Source organism: Macrobrachium rosenbergii, chromosome 5 (assembly GCF_040412425.1).
Source record: "Macrobrachium rosenbergii isolate ZJJX-2024 chromosome 5, ASM4041242v1, whole genome shotgun sequence".
Taxonomy (NCBI): Eukaryota; Metazoa; Arthropoda; class Malacostraca; order Decapoda; family Palaemonidae; genus Macrobrachium; species Macrobrachium rosenbergii.
In genome coordinates, this window is record NC_089745.1 from 16,626,702 (window position 1) to 16,649,741 (window position 23,040).

At 35.6% G+C, this 23,040-nt stretch overlaps 1 long non-coding RNA gene across 1 annotated transcript in view; it reads right to left on the reverse strand.

The window, feature by feature from the left end:
* LOC136838542 (uncharacterized) overlaps window positions 1-13,862 on the reverse strand; it is a 228,987-nt gene extending 215,125 nt beyond the window's left edge. The window contains exons 1-2 of the long non-coding RNA XR_010853029.1: window positions 13,724-13,862; window positions 9,892-9,967 (exon numbers count right to left, since the gene is read on the reverse strand). This is a non-coding gene — a long non-coding RNA (uncharacterized lncRNA). The remainder of the gene's footprint in view (window positions 1-9,891; window positions 9,968-13,723) is intronic.
* Between the last annotated feature and the right edge of the window lie 9,178 nt (window positions 13,863-23,040).

Genomic DNA, 23,040 nt, shown 5'->3' on the forward strand with positions numbered 1-23,040 from the left:
CTTGCTTGGAGTTTTAAAATATTCTCACCGCCATTAACGACTGAAGAAAGTTGACAGAAATCAATGGCAGTGAATGTTTTAACAACTGTATTTTCATCGATCTCCACCAAGGATAATCATCTGGAAATGGACACTCGAATGTTGACAAAATTTCATTCAAACCTGTTCATTACATGTAAACATAATCGAAACGTGTCTGTTAACCATCTTGGTTGAGATAATTTTAGAGGTTATAAAATTTGTTAAGTTTCCAATTCTACTACGCTCTTTAGTTTATCTTCTCACACGAAACTAACCAACTACTTTGACAAATGCTAAGGTTATATTTCGAGACCTTTTTAATTTCATTCTTTTACAAAATAATGTACTGACGTCTTTATTAAGCAATTTCATCATCTAATTTTAATTCAGCAGCCTAACCATGATAATGTGTTTTTCTTGCTGTTGACTGAGTCCCGTGTCTCCAAGGTATATTCAGAGTGTGATATCATGACTGGATACTGGTCGATGCAACATCGATTATCCTTGGACGGGAAGACAAATCAATTGTGATCTATTCTTCCTAGTACAGGTCTTTCCTTCTCAAACCCCCAAAAGATTCTTTTAATGATAATCAGGCTATTTTATTGAATGACTAAGCGCACGTGGCATCCACAACTCGAAGATAACATTTTTCCAGTTTTTAGTTTTCTGTAAAGAAAACTATTGTGCCGGGTTTTGTCTGTCCGTCCGCACTTTTTTCTGTCCGCACTTTTTCTGTCCGCCCTCAGATCTTAAAAACCACTGAGGCTACAGGGCTGCATATTGGTATGTTAATCATCCACCCTCCAATCATCAAACATACAAAATTACAGCCCTCTTGCCTTAGTAGTTTTATTTTATTTAAGGTTAAAGTTAGCCACAATCGTGCTTCTGGCAACGGTATAGGATAGGCCACCACCGGGCCGTGGTTAAAGTTTCATGGGCCGCGGCTCATACAGCATTATACCGAGACCACCGAAAGATAGATCTATTTTCTGTGGCCTTGATTATACGCTGTAGCGGCTGTACAGAAAACTCGATTGCGCCGAAGAAACTTCGGCGCATTTTTTAATTGTTTATATCTCTTCCCATCTTCAAGGGTAAAATTCCAAAGGAAAAGGCGATATTCGCAGCTACGATGCTACATATTAAATGCTAAGAACTGTTTCAGCCATCAACTTCTGGCCTACTTCAGGGCTGAATTTTACCTCTGAAGATAGTAAGACATAAAAAAATTGAAAAAGTGTTGTCTTAAAATTAACGGATGCTATGTGTGCATAAGGCATTCAATGAACATTGCCTAAGAGAAAGACGCTGTCCAAGAGCTATAATTGTAACTTAAAGGACGTTTGGTTTTAATCAGTGACGGGGAAAATTCTGATACCGTTTATGGATTACATTGTAAATTTAATGCATATACGGAGATAAGACAGGTAAGATAAACCTGTCATGATTGTGCGTACACACGTACACCATGTGTGTGTATGTGTGTGTGTGTGTATGTATGTATATATATATATATATATATATATATATATATATATATATATATATATATATATATATATATATATATATATATATATATATATATATATATATATATATATATATATATATATATATATATATATATATAGTGTGGTTTACATACTGAATACCAAAAACTATGTAGCTACTATCTCAAAACCACTGAATTTTAATCCTCAACTAACTGACTTCTAACTGGTGTTAGAAACCGTGGAGCGGATGATTTTGACTAATCCGCATTAGCAAGGATATAAACTTCTATTGATTCCAAGCATTTGTAGGGGGTTGCTAGGAAAGGCAAGGAGGCCACTGTGAATGTAACAAAGCGACCAATTTCACAGTCGTCCTTGGATCTTTCTTCTACTATTACAAGTAAAAGTTATGGTGATTTGCCATCTTTCATGGGACAGTCTGGTTGGTAGAAACCATAAGATACTGTTAAATATCAGAGGAGTTTTTTTTTCATGAAGGTAAAGTAAAAATAACAGCCTTTGCCATCTTAGACTGACTGATTATAAGTTATGTAGCATTGCCTGACGTCTCATCATTGGTCATATAATTATGTATGTCTGAAGAAATTTTCAGCCTTGCTGGGATGATTGCCCTCGTCTTGTGTACTTTGAACTAAGGTTTTTCTCTGTGATCTGTAAAGGAATGTCTACTCTCTATCCAGTATACTTTGAGAGGGAGTTGTTTTTGAATCCAGTCGTGTTTTCAAGTTTATAGATAATGGCAATCTTCATAAGTTAGTTTTTTCAATTGTAGCTGACTATTTTAATTTAATCTCTCTCTCTCTCTCTCTCTCTCTCTCTCTCTCTCTCTCTCTCTCATATGATGGGATCATATCGCGGGAATTGTGCTCAAAATTAACAGAACCCGACAAACTTTGGCCTGTCTTTCAACCTACCATTATTAAAGAGTTTTCACCGACAAACTGATAAGGGGAGAGGGGAAAAGTTAAGTATACCTTAGTTTAACCACACCACTGAGCTGATTAACAGTTCTCCTAGGGCTGGCCCGAAGGATTAGACTTATTTTACCTGGCTAAGAACCAACTGGTTACCTAGCAACGGGACCTACAGCTTATTGTGGAATCCGAACCACATTATACCGAGAAATGAATTTCTATCACCAGAAATAAATTCCTCTTAATTCTTCACTGGCCGGCCGGAGACTCGAACTCGGCCCTAGCAGAGTGCTAGCCGAGAACTCTACCGACTCGTCCAACGAGGAACTAGGCTTCGGCCTCAGTTCCCGTTCAAAAGAAAGGTTTCGAAAAACTACAAATGACACACACACAAAACGTAGAAAACAAGATCCGGAGACATGATTATGGGGAAGGGAGGATTGGGGGGGCTGGTTTAGGAGGAAGCTGCCCCCGTTTGAGTACGCTCACTATAACATCAAACTAGAAGCCTAAGGGACACGCAGTCCTCCCGATTTTATGGCTTGGCAGCTTTGGTTCTGAGTCGTAAAATCAGTATATTGAAAAGTTTGGCTTGAGAAGCAATGATATTGCAAACTGTAATCCGTTGCGCCATATACGTTGGTTACGTTGACCTTAATGTAACTAAGTGAAGCTCTATGGGAGGAGTTGATGAACATGCATATATACTGTACACCCGTGTACACATAAACTTTCAATTAAAAAAAAAAATATATATATATATATATATATATATATATATATATATATATATATATATATATATATATATATATATATATATATATATATATATATATATATATATATAAATATATATATATATATATATATATATATATATATATATATATATATATATATATATATATATATATATATATATATATATATATATATACATATATATATATATATATAAATATATATATATATATATATATATATATATATATATATATATATATATATATATATATATATATATATATATATATATATATATATATATATATATATATATATATATATATAACACAATAACACGTGATTTATTTATCACATATCACCACAGGAGAAAAAATACTAAGAGACTGGGCATAGGTCCTGACCGGTTTCAACTTCATTTCCAAGTCATTAACGATGGACTGATGCACAGTGGTAGAAATCACAACATATATGCTAGGTCCTAGGGGAACAATACGGACAACCAAACCAACCACTGGGGACTAGAGCTCCACACCTGACAAGAGTCAAAGGGGGAGGGGCGACAAAGCTCATTTGAGGTTTAACGAAGTATAGGGCCAGTTCGCAGTGAACTCTTTAAAAAATATATGTTTCAAGAAAACTGAAGGCAAAGAACGGACAATCATGAAAAAGATATTAAAAAGCATTAACGTTTCTACTGTCCATTTTTTTTTATAATGATGCACGGCGAACATCTACGAAAAGTAACTAAGTTAAAGCAAAACTTAGAACATTTCCTCTCTTTCTTTTGCCGGCAATGTATAGGTTATTGTATATATATGAATATACACCAGCGTAGGCGGTGGAGAGAGAGAGAGAGACTGTTTATCGAAAGATGGAAAGTGTTAGCTTTTTTACTCACGATCCCAAGTTCAATATTTAGCGACTAAGCTAATGCGTCAACATACAACACCACCCTTTCTCCCTACCCACCCCACCCCTCCTGATACGGGACACGGGGTGTGGGCTCTCTGTTGCCACGCTCCAGGGGTAGGGAGAGACCTGCACGAAACTAATAAAGAGAGCGAAGTGTTCGTGAAGCGCGTTCGGCCTGGGAGAGGGAAAAAGAACGCGGCGGAATACAGTCTGTATTTATTAAAAAAAAAAAAATCTTAAAAACAGGGAAAAATACATTCCAGTAGTTCCGAGCTGATCCCTTGAATGTGTGTGTGTGTGTGTGTGTGTGTTTCCCATTGTAATTTTATGTACTGTATAAGACTTACTCTTTCTGTCACCTGATATCAGATACTGGTTTCATTCCTTTGCTAAGTGGTGGAACGCGCCGGCAACCATACTCATGTAAACTAATCGACATCAACATAAACGAAAATAAAATACTTGGACCATCAGTTTACGAAAAATTCTCAACATTTTCCATTATATGAAATTGAACTTGGATGCAATTTCCTTTATGAACTATTTTGTCCCAAAATTTGAAGATTATTCGATACTCTGATAAAAACGCCCTCTTATTACACACAATTCTGGGAACTGTCAAGGACAGCCATTACCGCTTCCTGGTTACAAAAGTAAGAAGGATCGATTGCAATGGATTTAATGGTGACTGGAGGACGTCCCTGTTCATTTGCCCTCGTTGCACGTTACTGCAACATTAGTTCAGATAGCCTACTGTAGCTGTAAAAAAAAAAAAAAAAAAAAAAAAAAAAAAAAAATGCCTCGCAAACAACGCCCATTGGGAGGCAACGCTTTCTTACGTAACATTAACGAATCATCAAATGAATGAATTATGAAAGTTAGGTTTTAAAAGCAAGCACTAGAGCCCTTTCAACTTTTCAATGCTTAACTCAGTGAAGAAAGTTAAGAGTGATTTGACAGCCAGATAGATTCAGAAAATAAATGAGATGAACTACAAAGATTTAAGAGTAAAGCTAGGAGAATGTCCAACATGTACACTAAGAAGTAATAGTTAGAGAGGCTGAACAGCCAGATAGCAGAAGGGAAGCGGGAATGGAAGTAAAAGGATAAAAAGAGGGAGCCAGGGGAACCCACGAATTGAGGAACAACAATTCTTTCACAAACATGGTTTATGTAGCAATTTATGTATATATAGTAATAGAATGAAATATAAAATTTAGGCCAAATGCCTAACGTTGGGACCTATGAGGCCATTCAGAGCTGAAAGGGAAAGCAAAAAGGTCTGAAAGATGTAACAGGAGGAAAAACTCGCAGCTGCACTAGGAAACAACTGTTAGGAGAGGATGGAAAGTAAGATGGAAGAAAGAGAATATGAACAGAGCTACAGTAAAAGGAATGAAAGGGGTTGCAGCTAGGGGCGTGAGGTGCACTGACGGCACTAACCCCCTACGCGGCAATTTATGTACATCCTTTATCAAATGAGACTGACAAGTCTCCCCACAACATCTGAGGGTTATGCACTCTCATGCCGTCCAAAATTAATATGGTTTGGGACTTGGGAAACTGGTCATTCCCTCGGAAATTTTTCGAGTCCTTATATGAGCCATTCATCCTCTGGATTGAGTTGCTTACAAGTGGTAAAATTACATTCGAAATCAAATAGCCTGGCCCCTTACGGGAATAAATTTCTTGACTAGATTTCAAGTTTGTAAGTAAAACAGTACACAACTTAAGTTATTATCATTATTCAGAAAATGAACCCTACTCATATGGAACAAGCCCAGGGGGGGCCACTGACTTGAAATTCAAGCTTCCAAAGAATAGGGTGTTAATTAGGAAGACGTAAGATGAGGTAAAGGAGACTTGTATTTGGGTAGTAATTCACTGCATCTTCGCTTGAACTCTTGAAGTTCCAATTGCACGACATCTTCAGGGAGACTGTTCCACAGTCCAACGGTGTGAGAAACAAAGGACCTCTGGAACAGAAAAGTTCGACAGCAAGGCACATTTACTGCATATTGGGGCTGTTGAAGCCTAGTACTAGCATCAGCAACATTGAATATATTATTAAAAGGTTATAGTTCACTGAAAAGGTAAGTCTTGAAACAAGTTCAGAAGTGTCAGATGATTTCCCTGGTAGTATCACACAGCAAAACACAAAAACATGGGATTGCAACAAATTCATTAAACCAAAGCTAAATTATGCTACAAACTTACACGTGGAAAGTATTTCTGTTGTCTGAAATTTGAAAGTACAGAGATTCTGAAGTTTTTCTCGCTTAAAATAACTTCTTCCGGGTTTCCCGGTTAGGAGAAAATGACGGCATTGCGAACAGAATAGGATCAGTTTATGGAAGAAGTCGAATAGTAATAGACTGTGTCTACATGACACTTCGCAGACAGTCCTTTCTAATAGTTTGGCAGAATACACTGCACTGGTATTTCTTCCATTCCAGATGGATTAAACACCAATATTTGTCTGCATTGCAGTAATACTTCTGTTAAACCAGAATGCTGTACCCTTGTGAGAAAATACACACATATATATATATATACATACATACATACATATATATATATATATATATATATATATATATATATATATATATATACATACACATATATAGATATATATATATATATAAATATTTATATATTATATATATATATATATACACACACACATATATACATATATAGAGTGTGTGTTTTCTTACTTCTACACACGTGACTTTGTTCTAACAAATATCAGATCACAAGTATCTGTTAATATCGAATTCATTTTACCTTGGGAATATCTTGTACTAAATGGAATTCATTTGAGAATTACGTCAGCCTGCCAGGATTCGAACCTGTACCTTCTGGTTAGTTACAGTGATATACAGTTGACTTATCCATTCGACTATCTACCTACCTAAACACACACACAGACACACATACAGTATATATATATATATATATATATATATATATATATATATATATATATATATATATATATATATATATATATATTATATATATATAATTTATATATTTTAACCTATGTGTAGAACAACGCAATTTGAAACAAAACTGTGTACTTGGAAAAGGAAACACTTTCCAAACCCCAATGGACCCATGCACATTGATTTCGCTGACCCAGCCGAGCAAAGCAAGTGCTGTAGATAGATGCCACAGCGCCGGTGAACGGTAAAGGTTAAAGGTATCTTGGGGAGAACGGAATCAAACAAAGCAAAATGTAATACAAAATGTAAAATACAAAAATACGTGAATGTAATACATACGTGTATTTTAATATTAATAATATATTATACATATATTTATGTATATATATATATATATATTAATATAATAATAATATACACGAATGTATATAAACATAAATATTTACTTAAAATTCCGTTCCTTTTGTATATTATATATATATATATATATATATATATATATATATATATATATATATATATATATATATATATATATATATATATATATATATATATATATATATAGGCCAATGAAGAATTAGAGGAATTTGTTTCTGGTGATAGAAATTCATTTCTCGTCATAATTTGGTTCGGATTCACACAATAAGCTGTAGGTCCCGTTGCTAGGTAACCAGTTGGTTCTTAGCCACGTAAAATAAATCTAATCCTTCGGGCCAGCCCTAGGAGAGCTGTTAATCAGCTCAGTTGTCTGGTTAAACTATAGTATACTTAACTTTTTTTTAAACACACACATATATATATATATATATATATATATATATATATATATATATATGACTGTGAAACATTTTCAGTTAAAACAGAATTCCATCAAATATAAGGAGTCCATAAAAACGCCAAAATGTGGAATATAAAGGCTATATTTCAGAGACCAAACTGTCTCTCTCCTGAGGAGAGAGAGAGTTTGGTTTCGGAAATATAGCCTTTACTTTCCACATTTTTTTTATGTTTCTTATGGTCTATATATATATATATATATATATATATATATATATATATATATATATATATGTGTGTGTGTGTGTGTGTGTGTGTATATATAAGCCAATTCCTAATAGTGGAAAACTCCCGGGAAGATAACGCAAAAATCACTTCCAAAGTCGTATTTCAACTGCTGAATTATGAATGAACGTCTATTTATAAAATTTTCACAGAGTATTACCTGTTTCATACACCTACTGTACACAGAAAGCTCACCGACAGTGCATCAACTCTACCACACACACACTATGCTACTTATTTCTACCCTGCACACACACTTTCTCCATTCATCCAGCATTTTCTAGGTCTTACTCTTCCCTTCCCTCTTAATATGTCCAATTATACTGTACATTCTTTTCACTAACCTATTACCCTCCATTTTTACCACATGACCAAACCATCTCAAAACAATAATATATCCTTTCGCCAACAGTAGCCTACCTTTTTCACCACTTCTTTACTTCACCTGTTCCGCGATGCACTTCCCTTTACATCTTCCTGGTATCTTTAAATCTTTTTCCAAATACTACATGAAATACATGCTTTCATATTATACCATCCGTATAAACAGTTATCCTCCATGGTTTCCAACTGCGATCACATTTACTCTCAAATTTCTCATTTTGCAAACACTTTCAGCAACTGTACCTGCTTTCTGCGTCTGTTTCACTGTAAAATAATTTTTATATCATCTGCTAACATCAACCGTCCCAAGTACCATTCATGATCCGCTTTGCACCCACATATAATGTTCTTTCTCTGATCTCTCAAATCACTTCATTCAAAGAAATTAAACATAATTTATTGCCTCACTCTCTTGGCTACATATTCTAAAATGTTCGGTTTCTATAATAATATTTAAAACTGCGCTCAACAACTTACGCTCTAAACCATGTATACCTCCAAGCTCCAGTGGCCAGTTGCTCCAGGATGTTTCCATCCCATACAGCAGTCTCACTAAAATGTAATATCATCAACTACTAGCGTCTTCACAGCCTTCTAGTTAATAAGTTCCCTACTTACATCACCGATCAGATGAAGAAGCATTCTAACCCTGACACTAACCATTCCAGTCTTACGTCATTCTGTCCTGCCTCTATGTTATCCTCTACATTTAACAAATATTCAAAATGGTGACTACCGTATTCAAAATGGTGACTATCGAATGAAGACTGTTCTCTCTACAGACAGCACCACTTCATTTGGCTTCCCTTCTCCTTTGCACTTACTTACACGTGATACAGCCTCTTATTCTTCCTAAAGCTCTTGCTTGCCCTCTACCTCAGACCAATCACCATTCTCTCTCTCTATATATATATATATATATATATATATATATATATATATATATATATATATATATATATATATATATATATATATATATATATATATATATATATATATATATATATATATATATATATATATATATATATATGAACTGAATATATATGTATGTATGTATGTGAATATATATGTATGTATGTATGTATGTGTATGCATATATAAATGTATGTACACCTCCTATAAACAGTATATGGCCACGAGGTTACTGAAACAACAAACCGCAATCTTCTTACGATATTCTGGATATGTCTAAACCGAATCGTCACCCCAATAATGGGATGTCGTCTTTATAATCATCATCCATCACTTTCCTCGCAAAGTGTACGACTCAATTGTGCGTCGGTATAATCACACTAAAAGGATGAATGAACATAACTTCAAACAACATACGTACAGCATGAGTTATTATGCAGTTACTGTACTTACCTTTCTGGGCAGAATACCTCTTGACATCCATCCATCTAGGCTATGCAGAACGAAGTCGTCTCTTGTAACATCAGACCTGTGACAAAAAAATATAGAAATAAAGGTTCTACCACTTTGGATTACATACATACATACATATATATATATATATATATATATATATATATATATATATATGTGTGTGTGTGTGTGTGTGTGTGTGTGTGTGTGTGTGTATGTGTGTGTGTGTGTGTGGTGTGTGTGTTTCTCAGTTACCTGAGACAGAAAGAAAATAGCCTTACTAGGAAGTTTATCGTAAACGAAGATTTGAAAAAAAATAAATTTAACAAATACATCAAAACCCGCATTTGCTGAAAAAAATGCCTCTGTCTGTAAAAGCCCAGGCAAAGATTAAACAAACAACAGAAAGAATGGAGAGATTCAACTCTCATCACGTGAAAGGGCGAAGATAAAGTAGAGGGAATGAAAGATACTACAGGCCATTACACTCTGGCGAAGAGATAAGTGTAGGATACAAAGGTTATAAATGTGGGCGGCACACCGGAAGTCAATTTGTAAAATGAATTCGCAATTCAGCAAAATTAAATTTTACCGAGAAGGCAGTTTTCAGGCTGTTAACCTAAGCTATGGGATACTGTAGAAATACCAACTGCGAATATACATACGAGTAACTATGTAATGCGGACCAACTTTAAAATAAATTACATTCCACTTAGCTTAATGTAGTCTTTTCAGTCTGCTGAAGAAAACTTTTTTTTTCAATTTTTCCTCTCACTTTTATGTGGACTATGCGTAAACTCGGTAATGCCTTCATTTATGCATACACACTCACCTATAAATTTTCCGCGGTAGACCAAGAAAGACGATGATACAACAATCAAAGCCACATTCATACTTAAATGCTGAATCCTGGATGAAGCTTTTGCAGTCAAACTACCGCAGCCTTAACCTACTTCACCACCCTACATAAAGGCTCATCAGCTGTGTGACGAATGATGCTGCACCCTATCCAAATATGCAATCTTGTGCTACCTGAACATGAAGGTGCTGTACTTAATTTCAAATAACTCTTTAACACCATCTATCCAACCTTCTCTAGGTATCCCTCTCCTTCCTAATACTTCTGGATTTCACACTCCTTTCTGCAACCTTTCATCCTTCACTCTTTCCACATGAACAAACTATCTCAAAAATACTCTGACCCATCCCGTCACCTACAATAACCTTTTAGCATTTCTATTCTAAAACTACAATAGCAACAACCTGCTGGTTGGCTGTCTAACAACTTCCACTTATGATCGCAACAAGTCCATAGCTGCACAATGTTCTGTAAAGTTATCTTTAGTTCTCCAAACCTGGCAATTACACATGATCTATACCAACCCAATACGGCTGGCCTAGTATCTCCAACTTATTTTAAAGGCATCAGAATCTTCTGTTGACCTAGCAGGTGGTGGTGCCATCAGCACACACCCCACAAACATGAGTCCTGGCAAGGCCCATGGAATGGCAAAAGATGCCACAGCTTCCTTAACACCAGAGTTCAGATCACACCACAATTCTGGTTTGATGTGAATTTCCCTTGACTCACACCAAACTCACTTGATTACCCCTCTCCTCCCGACTCACCTCTTCATCTATAAGCCAATCTGCACAACTCTCTCACTGAAACAATCATTATCTGTAGAGTGCTTAGCTACTTCACCTGGCTGAGCACAAGCATTTTTGCTTCCACCCAAACCATGTGATCTTATATCCACACAACCATTTGCACAATGCAAATGGTTATTTGAATTTTTACCATTTAGTGTGGGTAAATACATAGATCCATTTGCACTGAAAAAAAAAATGCAGTCATTGGCGTACAGTAATGCAGATATCTGAAGGATTACCATACTATACAAACAGTTCATCTCAATAGCTCCAAGCTTTATTCTTCCATTTGCATGCAAATCCACACTTCACACCAACATAGGAGAGCTGGCTCAACAATCCCTTCATACACGACAGTTTTTTATTACATAGACATACCAGGTCTCTCCCCAATGTTTTCACATACCCAGCTGTCTCTCTTGCTTCATCTATTCCTCAACTGATTCTTTTTTTTTTTTATCTATCAACCATCAGTGATAATCATTCCCAGTTACTTTTACATATGAGCTGCTTTAAATTTTCCACCAACAAAATGCTAAACATTCTTTACTCCAACTTCCTGGTTTCCATATATCTACATAGCCTTGTTCTTGTCCACATTTGCTCCCTATTTTCTCCTATGCAAAACCTTTCAAACTCTTCTATTAGTTTTTTTTTCATTATCAGCTTTATCAGTAGTGTAGCTTCTGCAAACGTCAACCATTCCATACTCCATTCACAACTCAATTTCTTGTTACACAGCTTTTCACCTACCACTATTGTCTATTCTCTAACTTTTCATATCACTCCATCTACAAAGATATTGAACTGCCATGGAGACATAACCACCTTGGTCTCAGAACAGCTTCTGCAGGAAACCAATTATCTATCTTATCACCATGTGTCATGTCTATTGTATTAATATATAACAAATAATAATAATATATATATATATATATATATATATATATATATATATATATATATATATATATATATATATATATATATATATATATATATATATATATACTGTATAATACATTTATAGATTTTACCATTAACTACATGGTGCTAGATGTGCTGTTAATTCTAAAAGTCTTCCTTCCAGTTTCCAGTAAGTTTTATTCCTGTTAATATTAAATTTTGGGAATGGTCTTTCTAATCAGGTGACTGAATTGTTGAAAATTATGTTTTTCAAACATTGCAAATGATTTTATGTTGCACAGGCTGGCATGAATCTCAATTCATAGTTTATTTGACTTATATATAAACACACATAAATATACAAATATATACACAATAATATATATATATATATATATATATATATATATATATATATATATATATATATATATATATATGGTATATATGTTTCTATTACGTGTGTGTGTGCAACTTGTCTAAGGAAAGAGATACCAATTTTGGCCTCACTGGTCAGTAGCCGAGATTGAGTTCGCTGTCCCTCTCTTAATCAGCCACAGTTTATCAGGACTATTACCTCTGCAATGTGGCATCAAGACTCTTCTAAGGATTTCTGTTCCATTCTACTACATACTCATTCTTCCTTAAGTATGTAATAAGCTGCACCTACACTTCAACATCCAAAGTTAAGAAATTATACAGGTTATTCAGTGCAATTCATTCTACCTCTAATGATTTATGTTTTTATGGTGGATTTTGATGCGATTCTAACAAGTTTTACACAATTTTTCATTATCACATATTTAACCCATTTCAACCAACCCCATAATTATCTACGAATGTCGGGAGGCCCAAATGAGAAACCATACCCTTAGGGTAAGGCTACATGAGGGGCAAGTGGGGAACAAGAGCCCTTGTTGCAAAAGGAACATGTGCTTAGCTTAATTTGGGTTAGGCTAGGATAAGAAAGTTAGATTGACTGTTAAAAACCTATCCCTTATTATCACTCACCTTCGTTCTTTAACATCAAGAAAACTAAGTTTTACCAGTTTTTCCAATGAACAACATAAACATTTACCGGGCAGCCTAAGTCAAGTCCAGAAGGCCATAAAATCGATTTATAAGACAGCCTAGCCTATAGCGTACCATTCCTTGCCTAAGTTGAGCCTAGTTCTAAAATAAACCGTTGCTAGTTCTAACATAAACCGTTGCAGGTAAGTATATACTATCTTAAAAATTAAAGTTGAAACTTTAAGTACGGTCAAGTACTTACATGCTTGTGGCCTAAGCCATGGCGGAATGGGACCAGATAGCCTACCCTTAAGAGGCCTGCAACTTGCCTATTAAGCCTAGCCTAGACAGAATACACAAAGATGAAAAATAGTAGGTCTAAGGTGGGTTTAAGATACGCCAAATTTCACGCCACGTGATTCAATGCAACATATTTGCATTTCCACTGAAAAACTAAACATAAAAAATACACAGGTTTTCGAGATCATGTTAATGTTTAGTGAACCACTAGCGTACTCAAACGAGCTCTTTCGGTGTCACGCTGCCAGAGTTCAGTTCAGTTCACCCAATCAACAGCATACATAGCAAATAATTTCTTTTTACGTCTTCCTGTTCAATAATTGCATGTTTATGCATTTATGTCCTTGTAATCATCATCGTCATCATTTTTGTGCACTGTGTTTTGATATCAGTTACTCAAAACGCATTTACAGAAAATAAAACAGCTCAAACCAGCAATTGTGAACATTTCAATCAAGAGTCAGTTGTCAAATATTCCAGGACCCCACAGACAAAAAATTTTCAAAAGACTGACTGACATCATTGCGCTGTAGGCGTGCAGAGAGACTGAGGACATTTTCTGACGTGATAATCTTTACATGATAAATATCGGCCTAAAAAAAACTTCGGGGAGAGAAAGCTGCATTGGTGAAACCAGTTTTCAAGAATGATTGACGAAAAGCAATTTCATTGACTGTAAAGACAAACTTAAAGTAAGTCATTTATGTCGAAAAATGTTGATTTTTTAATTCATCAGCGACTTCCTTGATCATCTTGAGAGGGGTACATCTTACCAGGAAGTCAGTCATCCTTCAGAAAACAAAAATTAACCCACAGAAGCAGTTTTTTTTTTTTTTTTTGATGAGCCATAAGTTGACTGACTACCACCAGAAATGCATAATTAATGGTAAATGTTCTAAACTTTTTTTCGGAAACCTGCTGCACCTGTATACACGAGTTTATGATGCAAGATTAGGGAGAATAAACATTGTCGATGATAGATTAAAAACATTGGTGAATTAGCCAGATTTGTTTTCATCATCGTTATCGCCTTCAGTTCCGCTGATGCAAATGATTGCTGTGAAATTATGCCACTCATGTCTGTACGTATCTTCCACAAATCTCCATCCTTCCTTCTCACAGTTCTATTCAAATAGTCTGGATCAGATCTTGCAGCTCTAGTTATCCTTATGAGTTCAGTTATGTGTGACACTATCACGTAACTGTTCTCTTACATCATTATCTCATACACTGTACATATGGAACTTCCGTAATTTCCCTTATGGTATCCTGTCTGTAGAGCTTTTCAAGTACAAAAGTTATTTAGAGAAATACAACAAGGTAGTGTTCCAGGACTTGTATTATGTGCATTGTATTGTATATGTTAATATAAAAGAATATACAAGCCTGTATTGAAGTGTAGTAACTTAGTGTTATTTTCTATGCTTTTTTTAATTACAAGACCTGGAAATCCACATGCTTTAGGTCAACAGTACCAACATACCAGGGCACATGGATTCCCACGATGTCATTTCAACTTGATAACTGGGAATAAAGCCCTATTTCCGCACAAACACACACACACACAATCCTCGGGGATGATGACATTCGACACTTTATTCTTGATTTATTGGCGATTCAAAAAGTACATGCTGCCAACGAATACTGAAAAACAAGGAAAGCTAAATACTTTACATTTAACTGAACTCCAGAGGATGTTCTATAATGTTAAGTGATGGTATAAGGTGGGGGTTTTAGTATATATAGGGCGCATACCAAAGTAAAAATCTGAAGAAAAAAAATTAGTATCCTAACGAAGATAGCACTGATGGAGAATAAAGAAAAAATAAACGAGTTTTTCTCCTGTGATCCCATCGAAAAAAAGTCAAATTATTGTTGAAGCACGAATAAAATGATGACCGAAATCTATGTGTTGTGGACTATTTTGATATTTATAATAGAGCAAGAATGGACTTAGACCATATTCCTATCTAAACTGTCAGAACATAAGAAATAAATGATTTATACAATTAAAAGGATTAAAGAATGGAAAGGTAATGACAGTGTTTAAAACACGAATATGGAAAATTAGTACATTATGTATGATATACTGAAATGTAAGTCACTGAGCATCGCGTATTTAGTCTCATCTTGCTAGATGTTTAACATGACATTGAGAAATGCATATAACTTTTATTACATGCACTGGCGAACCCCTGCCTCGAAAACTCCCAGATAAAGATTGTTACACCGTCACTAGACTGGATTAAGCAGTTTTCCTTTCGGAATCAAGTTGCCTCGAGATGATCGAACACCGAGAGCTTACTTTCCACCCTCAGGGGTAGCTGTTGTTGGATGGGCTACCCGCCAGAGGCTTGAAGACAAGTTCAGGATATTTGTTTATCGAATTCATGATTTTCGTTGCAATGGCCAAAATTTTACTGTTTTATCCTAAGAGAGAGAGAGAGATCTGGGGCAGACCCTTGAAATGAAAGCTACTACCGGTATGAGTTTTTAATTCAGACATTTCTACCACATACGTGGCACACAAACCTTTTCACAGGAAAATGTTTGTGTAATTTGGAAAGCATAGGAGACCATGACTCTGAATCCTTAAAAAAATCTACTCTTCTGAGGCTAATTCCTTACTCTGCCATCTAAATCTTTTTCTTGCTTCACAGCAGTTCGTTTCTTTTTTGTTCAGACAGGTCTTGACAAGGATATAGCCAACGTCGTTCATTAGAAGAAAAAAAAAATGGAGGCCAAGATAGCGACCACACAAGGTCAGAGTCCAGTAAGTCATCATTAATGCATAAGGTCGACCGATCCCTTGACACGAACCGTCCTCTCTAGCTCGAAGTGATTCAGTTAAATGACACAAAATTACAATTGACTGCGTAATTAGCCCGCGAAGGATTTCAAAAATTATGTAGTCGTCTTTTTCTTTATATATATATATATATATATATATATATATATATATATATATATATATATATATATATATATATATATATATTATATATACATAAATCATAAATCGTCCACTATAGGGCAGACGGAGCTGGTAAAGGTAGCTTGAATTCCAGAGGACATTCCAAAGGTAAGTAAAGGAATTCAGGTGATTCAGGTTTGCATGATCATCGCCTTAATGCGTCATTCTCATGGGAGTGCCTCAGACTGCGAAAATCGATTCAGCTGATGACCCCAGGTCATCATGGAGAGGGGACCACCAAGGTGTTCATTTTTTAATTTCCGCGTCTTAGGGTTGGTTGAATTTCTTTGGACTACCTAGACTAAAATACCACTTTATTTACCTGGAGATGTTTGGAACAGAACAGGTAAAGAGAATCATATAAAATGCTGCGACAAGAAATGAAGGGAAAGTGATGTCAAGTCTTCATGACGAACAAAGCAAAGAGAAATAGAGTACAAAGCAACCTCATCCAAAAGATAGGCCTAGAATCTATAAACACAATGCAGCAACAGTATGGAGACGTAATAGTTGTGTGAATAACTGAAGAGAAACCGTTCATGTAAGAGCAACTAACTGGCTAACTTTGATCCTAAAATGGTGAAGTTTAATTACCTTTCAGATTGACAGAGAACTGTTATTTTTAGATTAAATTGACTTAGTACCTGTTATACATTTAAGAGATTAGCTTTGTCATGCAACGCATCACTGCCTGTACAAGCAAAAAAGTTAGCCTCTGGAATTTTCGTCTTATTAAAAAGATCCATTACTTTTACAGAATAATTCTTGTATGAGTATATTAGCGGAGGAGATCGAGGCAAATGGAAAACAATCACGGAGATTAAAAATTACGTCACAGTAGGACCCCTGTGCGACCGTAAAACCGTGCGAAAAAACTAACAGAATTTAAAAGTAATTAACAAGAGATGTGAAGAATCTGATTGTCTTTACGTTCAAATTACAGAGCGTGAGTTCACAGACCACCGAGTTTAAAAATAGACCGGCATTTTCCTTCTCGCGGCCGACATGACATCATTGCCTCTAAAAATAACTTTTCTTGGAATTTCGTCCCTTGCTGACTGACGCAAGTGGACTCTTGAGTCAAGTAACTATTTGTGTAAATATCAGAGACCTTTATTGTTGGTCTGTGCGTAGTATTTTGTTTTGTATGTTATTATTTATATTCACATTCATGGAAAAGTGAACGGGACAGATATACAGTATATAGATAGCCTACTTATCAAAGTGCCTGTTGAACATTTTGACTGTTATCAGTATTCAGACATTTTTTCCATTATTTTTAATGATCAAGAGAGTTCAGTATATTGTGGTCAGAGTTTTTCCAAAAATATAAGGCTAAATATACCTAATTACATTTATCATTTTGTGTAGGCCTACTAACGTCATTGAACTTTCCGATATATTGATTTCAGTTTAATTAATGTATCACGATATTTCTGAGTATATAACAGTAAAGAACTTTCTATCCCCCCACACACACACATATACATACATACACACACACACACACACACACACACACACACATATATATATATATATATATATATATATATATATATATATATATATATACGTATGTACGACGTTTATGTGTAGTATAAGTGTGTGAGTGTGAGCACAATGAAGGCAAAGTATGTTAGAATATACAGACTAGAAAGGAAAGGAATTGGTTTGGCTCAAGTGGGTTTGAAACAAGGGTTTGTTATGTCTAATTCAAGTTTGTTTGTGGATGAAGCGATGTGTGAGGTCAACAAAGAACATGAGATGTGGATGGAATGAAATGGGCTGAGAAAATGGATCGTGAATGGGATGTGGAATAAATGATGTTTGAGGATGATGCAGTACTGACTCGGCCTAGTGAAGAGAAACAGCAAACACTAGCAAAAGAATTTGAAAGTGTTTGCAGAAGCAGTGTTCTTGAATGTCAAAACAAATGACTGAATTATGTTAGTGCTCAATTTGTACAGGCACTCGGAAGTAAGTGCAATAGATGATGACAGAGGAGCTGAGTCAAGGATCATGAATGTAAAATGCAGTTGTTGAACCGACTCTCCTTTACAGAAACAAAGTGTGGCTGCTGTTGCTTGTGATTTTGAATGCAGCCATAACCATTGTCTTATTTTTTTATTATAGACACCCTTATCAAGGGAAAATGGCTAAATGTTGAATATAATATATGTTGATATATATATATATATATATATATATATATATATATATATATATATGTGTGTGTGTGTGTGTGTGTGTGTGTGTGTGTGTGTGTGTGTATGTATGTATGTATGTAAGTATGTGTGAAAGTATGTATATATTGTACCAACCCAAAAAAGGCACAGGTCTGAATTCTGCTCAGAGTAGGGGATATGTATCATATATAGTTCCATTTGGGTGTAAATTATTCTCAAAGTATAAAATCGATATTAATGGATTATTTGTAACTTTAAATTTGAAAGTATAAACATATCATTGGTCGAATGGACACTTTGGCTGAAGTGGCAAACAGCAACTCACATTATGCCTTGAAGTTTACAAGAGTTTTCTCTTGGTAAACTGTCAATGAAACATCGTTGATTTGTCAACGCAATAACCAACTTAGAAACATGTAGCTGACATATTTGAAAAAAAAAAATCTGTGAACAAACAGCTAGAGCAGTGTTTAAATGCGTCAGAAATAGGATGAGCCAGTTAGTGGTGCAGGCGAATTTGAATGACATAAAGTAAGAAAACATGACTTATGATCACAGCTATCTGATGACTTCAGTACAGTGTTCTGTATCACATCGGAAATCAGCCATGTTGTCAATGATACGTAACATTTCTTTAGACTTACCAGACGAGGTAAGCAACGGAAAACAGTGCAGTATGTTGAGAGCAGATCTATGGAAAAAATATGAAATAAAAACTCAGTGATTTTACTAAAAACACTCATGATTTTGAAGAAAGCTGCAATAGTGAATTCAGAGGCTGAAAAAGGTGACTATCATTGATTGCTCACCACCACAGAACGAAATGCAACACGAAAGTGCGAGACACGGTAGCCTACATATGTTTTTAATGCATCTAGAAATTTAGCTAATAAGATAACAAGGAGTGAAAACTAGAGAAAAATAAGGCAAGAGTAAACCTGCAACTTAGAGCGGATAATAATCGTGAACTGTAAAGTGATTTCTTGAATATTCAATCAGCGGGTAAGTGAAACACAAGCACTGAAATTAGAAGAACGTTTAAGTACATCGACAGCTTTCTTGTTGCTGGCAGAAATCTGCTTACATGGATATACTAAAGATGAATGAATTAAAAAAAATGATGAATCGATAGAATATCCAGAATCATGTACCACACCAGTTGTAACTACATTTTTGAGAATAGGCCTAGATGTAAATAGACCTATGGAGCTACAATATACCAAATACATTGAAAGAAAGGCCGTTTGGCACACAGCACACTATGGCTTCTTCAATAATTTGTCAAAGTATTAAAATTGCGTGACCTTGAAGGTAATCAAGAAGAAATGGTATGTTTATTTTATTTAAAATGGCTGTATTACTTTAGACCAGAGACTTCAAGAAGACCATAATCTCTAGCTGACAACCAAAGGGCCTTTGGTTGATGGACCACATTCGGACCGATAGGAGGGCTTCCAAAAATAAACTAAGATGAAGTTGCCAGTAACTGCTATTTTATCCATAGATCTTTTCATCTTTTCAACATACAGTGTTGGTTTGAAAAGACATGCAGAACTTCATCTTCAGTATCCTGCCCACAATGACGCTGTTCTCAAACAAAAAAAATATAATCTTCACTACAAGACTCATCAGTTAATGTAATGCATTAGTTTTATGAAAGACGCAAATTTTTGCAATGATGAATGAATAAAACAAGAGTTTTTCACGCCGAAAGACTGTAACAGTCACTTCAACTCATTGGGTCCTGCTTCACCTCTAACTGAAAAGATGGAGTCGCAATTGACTCGACCTAGTACCATAACTAAACCAGACAAATCTAGAAAAGCTTGAGTGGGCACTGAATAGTACCCTATCGACAGTTTTTTTTGCTTAAATTCACCCGTATTTCTTTCATGATTGCCTTATCTCATCTATTCGCACATTCCTTCGTTCTCTTTTGTACTGAAGCATGACTTCCTTTGCAGCTGAAATTCATCTAGTTTCAGTGTTTCCATCTAACTCTCATTTTAAATCTCGAGAGAGAAAACAGAATTGCCTTTTTCATTCAATTTGTGGCATTAATTATAAAAAAGTAGGTTATCTGGCTAAACCACAAAGTTTGCATGGTAGCCCATATTTACAGTGACCTCAACAAATTCAAATAAAATATGAGGCGAGTTGAAACTTCAAAATAAAATTCTCGTGTCTCACTGAAACTCGGCCCTGAGAAGAATGGTTTGAGAGGACATGTCACCTGTCTCCGGCAAACAATATTTGCCAAAGTAGCCTACTATGAAACCATATAAACTTCACATACAATCTGATGGCATGATATAAAAATTAGCCTCTTAACTTTTTTAAACTAACCTTTTCCTCTACAAGTGATCAATGTTCAGGCGCTTATGCTATTACGAGAACCACAAGAAAGAAATCAACCTGCCGCCTCCTACTATCATTAACTGATCGCAATTGTACTTCGCAACGCTCAACACAAATCAGGTTTTACTTTGTTTACATATGTGTGGAAGATATTTAACTGTTTCTGAAGTATAGTATATGATGTTATATTACCGACTGTCTTGTCCATGAGGCTAAACTGTTTGCAGTTGCAAAATTTTCGCCAAATAACGGAGACACGTTCCTTTGTACTGCTGCTGCCTGTAGGTCATTCTTAGGCGAGGTGTAAAACCTGTAAGCCCCCTTGCTAAGCCTCACTTTACTGCCTTAGAAAAGACTGTTCGGTTAAAAGCTAAGGGAAGTCCCTTAACCTTTAAAACGAAAGGCTTTGTTGTGGATATGCTAGCTAGGTAGAAGAGGATCTCCAATCTACTCCGGTAAAAGCTGCAGGGGCCCAACTCTCCAGCTGTCCTGATTTACGTTGCTACAGGTGGTGGTTCTATCTAGATTGTCTAAGAAAACCCTTGGTAACTATCAGTCTCCACACAACTTGGCTTAGTATACTGATGGTCTCTTTCTGACGTCTGTTGGTTTAGAAGAGACACGATTCAGTATGGCCGAGGAGACCAAGTTCCCCGCACACGAACGTTAATACTCGATGGAGCCACTGATTCTTCCATTTACCTAGAACATCTTGTAGCATTGTCTACGTAAATGCTCATGATAATCCTTTATTCTTTATTTAGAGATTGCTGGTATAAAACGCAATACGCCCCATAAAAGAAACAAACACTGCTGTTGCATACAGTTAATACCTTCCATAGCTGTCAGCCTCACAACACAATCTCAGATGATTATCCCAAATCAAGTTCAAACAGAGCCACATCCAAGTAACATGTACCAAATTAAAAATCCTGTTAAATATTTTCATTATCTTGGTGATATGTTGGTAACAGAAAGGTTGGTATTAAGAGAGCCTCTTGCTGTTTGAAGATAAAGCAAGAGCATGTCTCATAGGTGATATGCAGCCTTGCGAGAAGTAACCAAGGGCTGCCAAATCATGGTTGAACCTGATTAAAGAATCGTGTCCACATGAAAGAGATAACATAATGTAGGAGCAAGGATTAGAACAGGAAAGGAGTAATGAACCTCTGGGTGTCATGTGCTCAGCTGGAACAAAAGTGTAGGGTGATGGGAAGGCTCCAAGTTTTTCTACAAACGGGCATATGGGTAAGGAAGCAAGGATGTAACCGTTATTTTGTATGCAGGTGAGACTATAATGAAAATCATGTGTACTCCCGAGGTCAGTTGTGTAGATGAAAGGAAGGAAAACTTTTCCGAATTAATGTCGATCCCATTTCCCATAGCAGGATTTGAAAAAAGCACAAAAATTCATGATTGTTGTATAATAAAACTAAAAACATCAGTCTAGGACAACGTTGCCACCCGGACAGTAAAAATGGCATGAGTAATAATCACTCTCAAGAATGAGACGACTAACCTTCAAAACTATGCCAACCCGTCACATCTGTTCAAATTACTGAAACAGCAGAGTACTGACAGCGAGCTGAACATCTTTCAAGCTCAATATCTTACCAGAACATCAGTCGGCCTATAGGCAAAGTCATTCCACTGAATCTATATAAATTATATATTCTGTGATAAATGATCTCCTACAATACTTGCATAATGATAAATATGCAACATTCATACAATATTAGTGCAGCATTTGATAAAGTG